This window comes from Convolutriloba macropyga, unplaced genomic scaffold (genome assembly GCF_964194025.1).
Source record: "Convolutriloba macropyga unplaced genomic scaffold, txConMacr16.3 SCAFFOLD_1098, whole genome shotgun sequence".
Taxonomy (NCBI): Eukaryota; Metazoa; Xenacoelomorpha; order Acoela; family Convolutidae; genus Convolutriloba; species Convolutriloba macropyga.
In genome coordinates, this window is record NW_027451837.1 from 53,431 (window position 1) to 65,938 (window position 12,508).

General features: G+C 43.9%; 1 pseudogene; it reads left to right on the forward strand.

Moving 5' to 3' along the window:
* The first annotated feature begins 10,494 nt into the window (after window positions 1-10,494).
* Window positions 10,495-10,646, forward strand: LOC142356985 (5.8S ribosomal RNA; annotated as a pseudogene).
* Window positions 10,647-12,508: the final 1,862 nt, after the last annotated feature.

Here is a 12,508-nt window from a genome sequence, read left to right on the forward strand (position 1 = left end):
TAGCTTGAGCTTGAGCTTGAGCTAGCTAGCTTGAGCTTGAGCTAGCTAGCTTGAGCTTGAGCTAGCTAGCTTGAGCTTGAGCTAGCTAGCAAGCTTGTGCTTGAGCTAGCTAGCTAGCTTGAGCTTGAGCTTGAGCTAGCTGGCTTGAGCTTGAGCTAGCTAGCTTGAGCTTGAGCTAGCTAGCTTGAGCTTGACCTAGCTAGCTAGCTTGAACTTGAGCTAGCTAGCTAGCTTGAGCTTGAGCTAGCTAGCTAGCTTGAGCTTGAGCTAGCTAGCTAGCTTGAGCTTGAGCTTGAGCTAGCTAGCTTGAGCTTGAGCTTGAGCTAGCTAGCTAGCTTGAGCTTGAGCTAGCTAGCTTGAGCTTGAGCTAGCTAGCTTGAGCTTGAGCTAGCTAGCTAGCTTGAGCTTGAGCTAGCTAGCTAGCTTGAACTTGAGCTAGCTAGCTAGCTTGAGTTTGAGCTAGCTAGCTTGAGCTTGAGCTAGCTAGCTTGAGCTTGAGCTAGCTAGCTAGCTTGAACTTGAGCTAGCTAGCTAGCTTGAGCTTGAGCTAGCTAGCTAGCTTGAGCTTGAGCTAGCTAGCTAGCTTGAGCTTGAGCTTGAGCTAGCTAGCTTGAGCTTGAGCTTGAGCTAGCTAGCTAGCTTGAGCTTGAGCTAGCTAGCTTGAGCTTGAGCTAGCTAGCTTGAGCTTGAGCTAGCTAGCTAGCTTGAGCTTGAGCTAGCTAGCTAGCTTGAACTTGAGCTAGCTAGCTAGCTTGAGCTTGAGCTAGCTAGCTTGAGCTTGAGCTAGCTAGCTAGCTTGAGCTTGAGCTTGAGCTAGCTAGCTAGCTAGCTTGAGCTTGAGCTTGAGCTTGAGCTAGCTAGCTTGAGCTTGAGCTAGCTAGCTAGCTTGAGCTTGGGCTTGAGCTAGCTAGCTTGAGCTTGAGCTTGAGCTAGCTAGCTTGAGCTTGAGCTTGAGCTAGCTAGCTTGAGCTTGAGCTTGAGCTAGCTAGCTTGAGCTTGAGCTTGAGCTAGCTAGCTAGCTAGCTTGAGCTTGAGCTAGCTAGCTTGAGCTTGAGCTAGCTAGCTAGCTTGAGCTTGAGCTTGAGCTAGCTGGCTTGAGCTTGAGCTAGCTAGCTTGAGCTTGAGCTAGCTAGCTTGAGCTTGAGCTAGCTAGCTAGCTTGAACTTGAGCTAGCTAGCTAGCTTGAGCTTGAGCTTGAGCTTGAGCTAGCTAGCTAGCTTGAGCTTGAGCTTGAGCTAGCTGGCTTGAGCTTGAGCTAGCTAGCTTGAGCTTGAGCTAGCTAGCTTGAGCTTGAGCTAGCTAGCTAGCTTGAACTTGAGCTAGCTAGCTAGCTTGAGCTTGAGCTAGCTAGCTAGCTTGAGCTTGAGCTAGCTAGCTAGCTTGAGCTTGAGCTTGAGCTAGCTAGCTTGAGCTTGAGCTTGAGCTAGCTAGCTAGCTTGAGCTTGAGCTAGCTAGCTTGAGCTTGAGCTAGATAGCTTGAGCTTGAGCTAGCTAGCTAGCTTGTGCTTGAGCTAGCTAGCTAGCTTGAGCTTGAGCTTGAGCTAGCTGGCTTGAGCTTGAGCTAGCTAGCTTGAGCTTGAGCTAGCTAGCTTGAGCTTGAGCTAGCTAGCTAGCTTGAACTTGAGCTAGCTAGCTAGCTTGAGCTTGAGCTTGAGCTAGCTAGCTAGCTTGAGCTTGAGCTAGCTAGCTAGCTTGAGCTTGAGCTTGAGCTAGCTAGCTTGAGCTTGAGCTTGAGCTAGCTAGCTAGCTTGAGCTTGAGCTAGCTAGCTTGAGCTTGAGCTAGCTAGCTTGAGCTTGAGCTAGCTAGCTAGCTTGAGCTTGAGCTAGCTAGCTAGCTTGAACTTGAGCTAGCTAGCTAGCTTGAGCTTGAGCTAGCTAGCTAGCTTGAGCTAGCTAGCTAGCTTGAGCTTGAGCTTGAGCTTGAGCTAGCTAGCTTGAGCTTGAGCTAGCTAGCTAGCTTGAGCTTGAGCTAGCTAGCTAGCTTGAGCTTGAGCTAGCTAGCTAGCTTGAGCTTGAGCTTGAGCTAGCTAGCTTGAGCTTGAGCTTGAGCTAGCTAGCTAGCTTGAGCTTGAGCTAGCTAGCTTGAGCTTGAGCTAGCTAGCTTGAGCTTGAGCTAGCTAGCTAGCTTGAGCTTGAGCTAGCTAGCTAGCTTGAGCTTGAGCTAGCTGGCTTGAGCTTGAGCTAGATAGCTTGAGCTTGAGCTAGCTAGCTAGCTTGAGCTAGCTAGCTAGAGCTCGACCTATGAAAAGCTGCGCAAACACTTATTCTATAATAATTGCGAAAATTAAAAATTTCACAAGTGAAAAGCTGCATAAACAGTAATTCTATGTGTGGGGCATTATTAGGGGGAGGTGTCTTGTCAAAATATGGCTGGACTAAAGACCTCAACCCAGATAGGGTGGAAGGCCCTATGATCGGTCTGTTACTAATCGGTGACCGATAAAGACCTGACCAAGGCCTGTAGTAAGCTTGGTTAGGCATTACAGGAGATAACACTAAGACCGAGGGGTCTTAGAGAGCCCTCTAGCGGGGCGAATAGAGCTAGATCGAGCCTTGGGAAAGCTAGATCGAGTAAGATTGAAGCTGAAAGAGTGTCAGAGGAGCAAATGAACCTCCAAAAAGTGAAAATCAAATTTTAGAAAAAACACAAGTTAAATACTGCATGGACAGTATTTCTATGTGTGGGGCATTATTAGGGGGAGGTGTCTTGTCAAAATATGGCTGGACTAAAGACCTCAACCCGGATAGGGTGGAAGGCCCCATGATCGGTCTGTTACTAATCGGTGACCGATAAAGACCTGACCAAGGCCTGTAGTAAGCTTGGTTAGGCATTACAGGAGTTAACACTAAGACCGAGGGGTCTTAGAGAGCCCTCTAGCGGGGCGAATAGAGCTAGATCGAGCCTTGGGAAAGCTAGATCGAGCAGGACTGAAGCTAAGCAAGAGACCGAAAGGTCTGTCTGGTCCTCCTAGAGAGGCCAAGAGAAAGTACGAGAAGCTAACTAAAGCTTGATCAGGCCTTCAGCAAGCACGACCGAGCTGTACCGGAGCTAACACTAAGACCGAGGGGTCTTAGAGAGCCCTCTAGCAGGGCGAATAGATCTAGATCGAGCCTTGGGAAAGCTAGATCGAGCAGGACTGAAGCTAAACGATAGACCGAGAGGTCTGTCTGGTCCTCCTAGAGAGGCCAAGAGAAAGTACGAGAATCTAACTAAAGCTGGGTCGGGCCTTCAGCAAGCACGACCGAGCAGTACCGGAGCTAACACTAAGACCGAGGGGTCTTAGAGAGCCCTCTAGTGGGGCGAATAGAGCTAGATCGAGCCTTGGGAAAGCTAGATCGAGCAGGACTGAAGCTAAACGATAAACCGAAAGGTCTGACGGGTCCTCATAAGAGGCATGGAGAAAGATCTGATACTAAAGTACCTCTCGGAAGTAATAAAATATGCCTGATGAAGCCGGGTATGATGTTTGTTGTTTGATGGCATTCATCGATTAGGTCTGGTGGATTCCCCATTACTCCGAGTGGTACTAGTAGAGGCTCCTACAGGGGTGAGCAAAGCGAGATCAAGCCTTAGGCAAGCTAGATCGAGCAGAACTGAAGCTGAAAAGCAAAATAAATGACAGGTCTGTCCAAATCAATAAACTTGAAATCCAGTGTGGTCACCACGGGTCACGAGGTGAATTCCTAGCGATTGTCTGCTGAACGTATAGGAAGGCCCGAAACGAACGATAATTTCATTGCACAGTGGAGATACTATACGTTCAGGAGTAGCATACATCGGGTTTGATCTATGATCATGTCTGGTCTCCGAGGATCCACCGGGTTACCAACTGGCACCGCTGTACTGGGTGTAAAACTGGGCCACCTGAAGTCCCGGGTGTAAAACTAGGTGCCTCTGTGCCAAAGTAGCGGCTTGCGTAGTGCATTATGCCTCCGGCTTGCGAAATGGTTATAAGCAATAACAACAGGACGCCGCGGGGTGTTCACTTAAAGGAGTAACGTTCTCTCAAGGGAGGGGATCTAAAAATCTTGATAAAACATTTATTCTATGCAAAATTTGTGCGCAAATTTTGCAAAGTAAAAAGCTGCACTGTAGCAAATTCTATGTGTGTAGCATTATTAGGGAAGTGTTGTTTGATGGCACCTCTCTACTTGATGCACCAAAGAACTACCTTGATGGCTCATGACCGCTGGTAATCTGTCGTCGCTAGTAGTTCGGAACTGAGAACAAATATGTTCGCAAATTACAACAATTATACAGCATATTGCTGAATAAAGCAGAACCGAATAATACTCAGTGACTTTACACCAAGACTGACTAATGTCTGGATTGTATCGTCCTACTCGAGTAAGGCGAAGAAAAGCTAGAAAGATACGCTTTTCACAAAGCAGGCTTAATGCATGCAAACCAAGGAGGAAGGAGTGATGCCCCTCCTTATAATAAGCAGAACCAAATAAAGAACAGACAGCATCATCTGTACAGTGACCAAGAAGAGGTGAAACTTCTGTATGTGAAAAGGCAATTTGAGCGAGATTTATTAGCAGACTAGTATTATGTTGTTTCTAGTAGGCGAAAGCCGAAACATCAACATGTGAAAATCTGATATTAAATCCTCAATCATTTTCCCTAGTATTATACAGCTATGAGTAACCTTAATTGGACACGGCAATTATTGCTGACCGGTGAAACTTTCGCATGGGAAAGACACACACACTTCTTGACAAAGCAATAAGTATTATGCTGTTTCTAGTACGCGAAAGCAGAAACATCAGCATGTGAAAGTTGTGAAGTTGAAGAATTTTTGTGTTGAGTACGATGTTGTTACTAGTAACCATGTCGACAGCTGAGAACTGTTCTCTAACCAATAGAAGGTGAAACTTCTGTATGTGAAAAGGCAATTTGAGCGAGATTTCTTAGCAGACTAGTATTATGTTGTTTCTAGTAGGCGAAAGCCGAAACATCAACATGTGAAAATCTGATATTAAATCCTCAATCATTTTCCCTAGTATTATACAGCTACTAGTAGCCGTAATTGGTCAGGGAAACATTGTTGACCGGTGAAACTTCACATGGGAAAGACACACAAATTACTTGACAAAACAATAAGTATTATGCTGTTTCTAGTATGCGAAAGCAGAAACATCAGCATGTGAAAGTTGTGAAGTTGAAAAGTTTTTGTGTTGAGTACGGTGTTGTTACTAGTAACCATGTCGACAGCTGGAAAGCTGTTCTCTAACCAATAAAAGGTAAAACTTCTGTATCTGAAGAGGCGGCGTGATTGAGATTTTTAACAGACTAGTATTATGTTGTTTCTAGTAGGCGAGAGCCGAAACATCGACATGTGAACATCTGGTTTTTAAATCATGAGTCAATTCTCCCTAGTATGATACAGTTGTTAGCCGGTATTGGTAACAGTAGAACAGAGATTTGGAGGGCAAAACCTGCTCATGGGAAATGCTCACAGAGCGCTATCTACCAGTACACATAGTATTATGCTGTTTCTAGTACGCGCGAGCCGAAACATCAGCATGTGAAATGTGTAATCGTGGGTAACTCTAAGTGTGTAGAGTACTGTGTAGTAACTAGTAGCCATGCCAAAGCATGCATTGAAACTCTTCGTGATTTAAAAAGCTCAAAGCAAGATTGACGAGGCCGCAAGGCTATGTCTTTCTAAATTCGAACAAATCGAAAGATTGTTCAAAGTACAATTAAACTGATTGATCCTGTCAGTTGCCATATGCTTGTCTGAAAGACTAAGCCATGCATGTGCAAGCGAAGCTTGAAAAAGTGGAACCGCGAATGGCTCATTAAATCAGTTACTATCTATTAGTTGATTTGCAAGCTAAATGAATAACTGCGGTAACCCTGCAGCTAATGCATGCTGATTGTCCGACACTGTCGGAGACTTTTACAAGACTACACCGGGTGATTTGCTAAGTACAGACACATCCCGTGATGAGTCCTAGTAACTGAAAGATCCCAGATAGCTTCGGCTTGGGGACGGAACTTCCGAATTTCTGACCTATCAACCTATGATGGTAGTGTAACGGACTACCATGGTTGTGACGGGTAACGGGGAATCAGGGTTCGATTCCGGAGAGGGAGCCTTAGAAACGGCTACCACATCCAAGGAAGGCAGCAGGCACGCAAATTACCCACTCTCCGCACGAGGAGGTAGTGACTAGAAATAATGATATGAACCTTTATGGTTTGTAATCAGAATGGAATGGACTTAAAAGCTCCATTGATGAACGAGTAGAGGGCAAGTCTGGTGCCAGCAGCCGCGGTAATACCAGCCTCTACAAGCGTATGCAATAGTTGCTGCGTTTAAAAAGCTCATAGTTGGATCTGTTTGAGTAGAACGGCAACATGGTCTTCAGTTAAATCTGTTGACTCGTTCCGCTCATCCTTCGCATCGAAGAAATAGTTTGCACTTAAATGTGACGAACTGTGGAAACGGTGTTTTCACCCTGAGAAAATTAGAGTGTTCAAAGCATCCTTTGGGATCGAATAATAAAGCATGGAATAATGGAGAATGACCCGCTACTCGATTGATGCCGGTTGGCTGAGTGCGGTAATGATTGAAAGGAACAGACGGGGGCATTTGTATTGCTACGTTAGAGGTGAAATTCTTGGATCGTGGCAAGACAAACTACTGCGAAAGCATTTGCCAAGAATGTTTTCATTAATCAAGAACGAAAGTCAGAGTATTGAAGAGGATTAGATACCCTCGTAATTCTGACCATAAACTATACCAACCTACAATTTGTCAAAGTCGATCTTGACTTGGCAAGAGATTAACCGGGAAACCAAAGTTTATTGGTTCCGGGGGAAGTATGGTTGCAAAATCGAAACTTAAAGGAATTGACGGAAGGGCACCACCAGGAGTGGAGCCTGCGGCTTAATTTGACTCAACACGGGAAAACTCACCCGGTCCAGACATCTTAAGGATTGACAGATTGAATATCTTTCATGATTATATGGGCGGTGGTGCATGGCCGTTCTTAGTTAGTGGAGTGATCTGTCTGGTTAATTCCGATAACGAACGAGATCTTCTCCATCTAAATAATGAAATTCACTATATGTGAATTCAAACACTTCTTAGAGGAACTATGCGGAATTAAATACCGCAGATGAAGTGAGGCTATAACAGGTCTGTGATGCCCTTAGATGTTCTGGACTGCACGCGCGCTACACTGTGTACTTTTAGATTGAGTACTCAGCCCTTGGTCCGAAATGGACTGGGCAATCAGAGAAAAGTACAGCGCTTCAAGGGGATCGTCTGTTGTAACTTGCAGACGTGAACCAGGAATTCCTGGTACTTATGAGTCAACAACTCATAGGGATTACGTCCCTGCCCTTTGTACACACCGCCCGTCGCTACTACTGATTGGATAGTTAAGCAAGAATTGCAAATTCCTACTGTTGGGACTTCGGTCTCCGGCAACGGGATGAAGCGGATCGAGCTTAATTGTCTAGAGGAAGTAAAAGTCGTAACAAGGTTTCCGTAGGGGAACCTGCGGAAGGATCAGTGATTGATTCCTTCGGGCATGGCTGCTGGTAGAGGCCATGTCTGTAGTGCGCATGACGCTCTGTCGCTAGAGATTGCTTGGCAACCAATCTCGAATTATGTATCGAGCTCAAAAACTACTTGTGTGGATACATAGTTCAGCAGTCATGGCAAGGGACTGCTTAAAGGGAGACTAGTTAGCAAAAGCAGCCTAGCAGAACTGCAGCTATCTAGATCTCAGAAGCTGGGTTATAGAAGCCCAGCTATAGACTTGTGAATGAGAAAGGCCTAAAAAGGTCCACAAGTCGCGTGGTTAGAACCGACACGCAAAAATCCCAGCGAGTGACAGAGCGTTGCGCTGTTCAGTGGGAAAGAGTTGAGCTACTCGGGGCGCCCACTGAACTTGCTCCGAGCCAAAGGCTCGAAAAAACACAGCTTAGCCTCAGATCCTTTACATAGAAGGCTAGCTAAAATAAACTTACCTTGGACGAGGGTAAAGTTTAGTCAGTTCTTAGGGGAGAGTAATCCACAGCTTCTCGCCCTCTGAACATTCTCCCAGATATGTAGGTCTGGGAGAGTCTCCTCCTGTTCTTCGGAATCTGGAGGTAGACAAAGACAGTACGATACGATCTTGCATCGGGATGACTAACCGATAATGATCATAATCTGACAATTTTTCCGGCTTGAGGCACCGGAGTCAGATTAAAGACACATACTGAACTAAAGGCGTATGTGCAAAGCTTGTCGGAGTGTAGAGAGTCAAGCTGAGTTGACTCGTCACGTGGTGATGACAACAGCCATGTGCAAAACACTCACAACTTTATCGTCTATGTGGAAAAGGTTGCTAACAGCGCTCTCTATGAGAGGCCCTCGCATATAACTATACGAGGAAAAGGCGATAGAGTTGTTTGAATGTGGGGCAGGTTCATCGACAAGCTAAGTTGATCACATTCTTGTTGTGGCATCCTACTAGAATTGGTCACGGTCTGCACCAACTCTCCCCAAGTTGGCCAGACTTAAAACTAGAAATAAGGTTTGCAGCTATGTGAACCTAGAAACTGTAAAGGAGTTGAAAGAACTTAAAGGAATTGAAAGAGGCCTTGAGGTATATCCTCTTGGTAAAGACCCACAAAAGCTCACAAAAGTGGCTTCGAAGGGCAAAACTGGTTCATCCAAAACAATTGGAGAGCTTAAAGCAGAACCAATTCGAATGAAACACTATTGGTGAAACTTCATCATGAGAACGTCACAAGCTGATCACGCTCTATGATATGACTAGTATTATGTTGCTTCTAGTAGGCTAAGCGCAAGCCGAAACATCAACATGTGAAAGTCGTAGAATTTTGCAATCAAACTGTGGCTAGTACTGTGATGTTACTAGTAACCTGGTGTTCCGTCATATGGCCAAGAGAGCATTTGAAGGCGAAACTTCTGCATGGGAAAGCTGCATCATGATCAAAATTTTATATCGAGTATTATGTTGACGTTAGTAGGCCTTGGCCGAAAACGCAGCATGTGAAAGGTATAGATAAAAGTTATTGTTGCAGTCAGTACTGTGTAGTTACTAGTAGCTGGATTTAAGCTCAAAATGAGACACTGTTGGTGAAACTTCATCATGAGAATGTCACAAGCTGATCAAGCTCTATGATATGACTAGTATTATGTTGCTTCTAGTAGGCTAAGCGCAAGCCGAAACATCAACATGTGAAAGTCGTAGAATTTTGCGATCAAATTGTGGCTAGTACTGTGATGTTACTAGTAACCTTGTGTTACGTCATATGGCCAAGAGAGCATTTGAAGGCGAAACTTCTGCATGGGGAAGCTGCATCATGAACAAAAGTTTATATCGAGTATTATGTTGACATTAGTAGGCCCTGGCCGAAAGCGCAGCATGTGAAAGGTATAGATAAAAGTTATCGTTGCAGTCAGTACTGTGTAGTTACTAGTAGCTGGATTTAAGCTCGAAATGAGACACTGTTGGTGAAACTTCATCATGAGAACGTCACAAGCTGATCACGCTCCATGATATGACTAGTATTATGTTGCTTCTAGTAGGCTAAGCGCAAGCCGAAACATCAACATGTGAAAGTCGTAGAATTTTGCGATCAAATTGTGGCTAGTACTGTGATGTTACTAGTAACCTTGTGTTACGTCATATGGCCAAGAGAGCATTTGAAGGCGAAACTTCTGCATGGGGAAGCTGCATCATGAACAAAAGTTTATATCGAGTATTATGTTGACGTTAGTAGGCCCTGGCCGAAAGCGCAGCATGTGAAAGGTATAGATAAAAGTTAGCGTTGCAGTCAGTACTGTGTAGTTACTAGTAGCTGGATTTAAGCTCGAAATGAGACACTGTTGGTGAAACTTCATCATGAGAACGTCACAAGCTGATCACGCTCTATGATATGACTAGTATTATGTTGCTTCTAGTAGGCTAAGCGCAAGCCGAAACATCAACATGTGAAAGTCGTAGAATTTTGCAATCAAACTGTGGCTAGTACTGTGATGTTACTAGTAACCTTTTCTTACGTCATATGGCCAAGAGAGCATTTGAAGGCGAAACTTCTGCATGGGGAAGCTGCATCATGAACAAAAGTTTATATCGAGTATTATGTTGACGTTAGTAGGCCCTGGCCGAAAGCGCAGCATGTGAAAGGTATAGATAAAAGTTATCGTTGCAGTCAGTACTGTGTAGTTACTAGTAGCTGGATTTAAGCTCGAAGTGAGACACTGTTGGTGAAACTTCATCATGAGAACGTCACAAGCTGATCACGCTCTATGATATGACTAGTATTATGTTGCTTATAGTAGGCTAAGCGCAAGCCGAAACATCAACATGTGAAAGTCGTAGAATTTTGCGATCAAACTGTGGCTAGTACTTTGATGATGCTTGTAGCCAACCGAATTGGTTGAAAAGCCCAATAAGTAAGCTAACTTGGGAGAGCTTGTTGGAAACCAAATGCTACTAGATTGGTCCAAATACATCCTTCAACAGGGGATCACTTGGCTCGCTTTACGAAGAGGAGCACAGCTATATGTGTTAATTCGGTATGAATCGCAAGATTTGTTTACCGACCTCTCTAACGCAAAAGGCGGTCTCGGCTTCGGCTGTTGACTGCGTCCGATTCAGGGTTATATAACTCTCGATTGAACACATTGATGTTCTATTGTTGGTGCTTCCAATAAAATTGGAACACTTAAAGCAGAACCGATTCAAATAATAGCATTCTGATCAATGATTGCATTCCTTGATCAAGAACTGCTGGAGTCATTGTGATGGCGAATTTTCTTCATAAGAAAATTGCAAAGAGACGGAACTTAATGAGACTAGTATTATGTTGTTTCTAGTAAGCGGAAGCTGAAACAGCAACATGTGAAAATCAAGTTTTGTTCAATGATCTCGAGGCGATAAGTACTATGAAGCAACTAGTAGCCTAAGCATGACTCAGATTTGAGACAGTCAAAAAGACTGGCGAAACTTCTTCACATGAAAGTTACATAGAGAACTACAAATGTATACAGCGAGTATTATGTTGTTTCTAGTAGGCGAAAGCTGAAACATCAACATGTGAAAGTTGTCTGCAAACTGTAGAACGATATGTGATTAGTACTGTGCTGTTACTAGTAGCCAGTCTGACTGTAGAAGCCAAGACAAAGGGAAACTAATGCATCTGAAAAGGACAAGTTATGGAAAGGTATGCACGATAAGTATTATGTTGTTTCTAGTAAGCGGCAGCTGAAACATCAACATGTGAACGTCGTTGTGTACAGTAACCTAGAACTATATAGTCCTTAGTAACGTGCATTTACTAGTACCTGTAATTGGTATTCAGACTCAGGCAGTTTGGAATAGTTTGGCAAAGATGCACCAGAGAAAACTGGGATTTGATACAGAAATTGTTGAATACAAGTATTATGCTGCTTCTAGTAGGTTGAATCCGAAACATCAGCATGTGAAAATTGAAAACATTTCTGGTTCGAATTGTCACAAGTATTTGGTGATCTGAGTAGCCAAACTCACTACAACGCCAATTGAAGGCAAAAATTCTCAACGGGAAAAGCTATTCTCATTGAATGAGCTAACAAGACGAGTATTATGTTGCTTCTAGTAGGCGAAAGCCAAAACATCAACATGTGAAAGTCTTGCTGAACAAATTTAATGTTGTTGAGCTCAGTACCGTGTGAATTAGTAGCCATAATTGGCGAGCGAAAATTGAACTGGCGAAACTTCGTCTTTGGAAAATTGCAGATGCCGAGCACTTATTTTGCAACGAGTATTATGTTGACTGTAGTAAGCGAAAGCCGAAACAGCAACATGTGAAAGCTGTTGAAATTTGTGGTCATTTTGCAATAAGTACAAGGAGTGTAACTAGTAGCCAGGTCAAAATTTGGGATAAGAATGAGCAAAAATTCTGCATGAGAACAGTTGAAATTATGAAACTAAATTACAAAGACTAGTATTATGTTGTTTCGAGTACGCGAAAGCGGAAACATCAACATGTGAACGTTTTGTAACGAAGTTTCGTTAATTTTCAGCCTAGTACTGAGCAAGAACGAGTAGCCTCATCTCCAATCCCACGCAAAATGTAGTGAAATATGTGAGTGAACCTTATTCACGGTGAGGGTTTCCCGAGGTCTGTATTGCAGCGAGTATTATGTTGCTTCTAGTAAGCGAAAGCTGAAACAACAACATTTGAAAGTTGGAATTAATGACTGAATGGAAACTTCGACCTGTGTTTGATAGTAGTAGCGAACAAAACTGCTGAATCGGTTTCTGTCTCATATTGTCAGTGAACCAATTAAGAGACAATCAACTACATAACCTGAATTGGGCGAGAGAACCCCCTTAACTTAAGCATATCAGTAAGGGGAGGAAAAGAAATCAACTGAGAATCCCTTAGTAATGGCGAATGAACAGGGAAAAGCTCATCGGGAAGAGAAATGGCAACATTTCTCGGTGTCCGGTATGGTTTGATGCTAGACTGGTGAATTTGTCC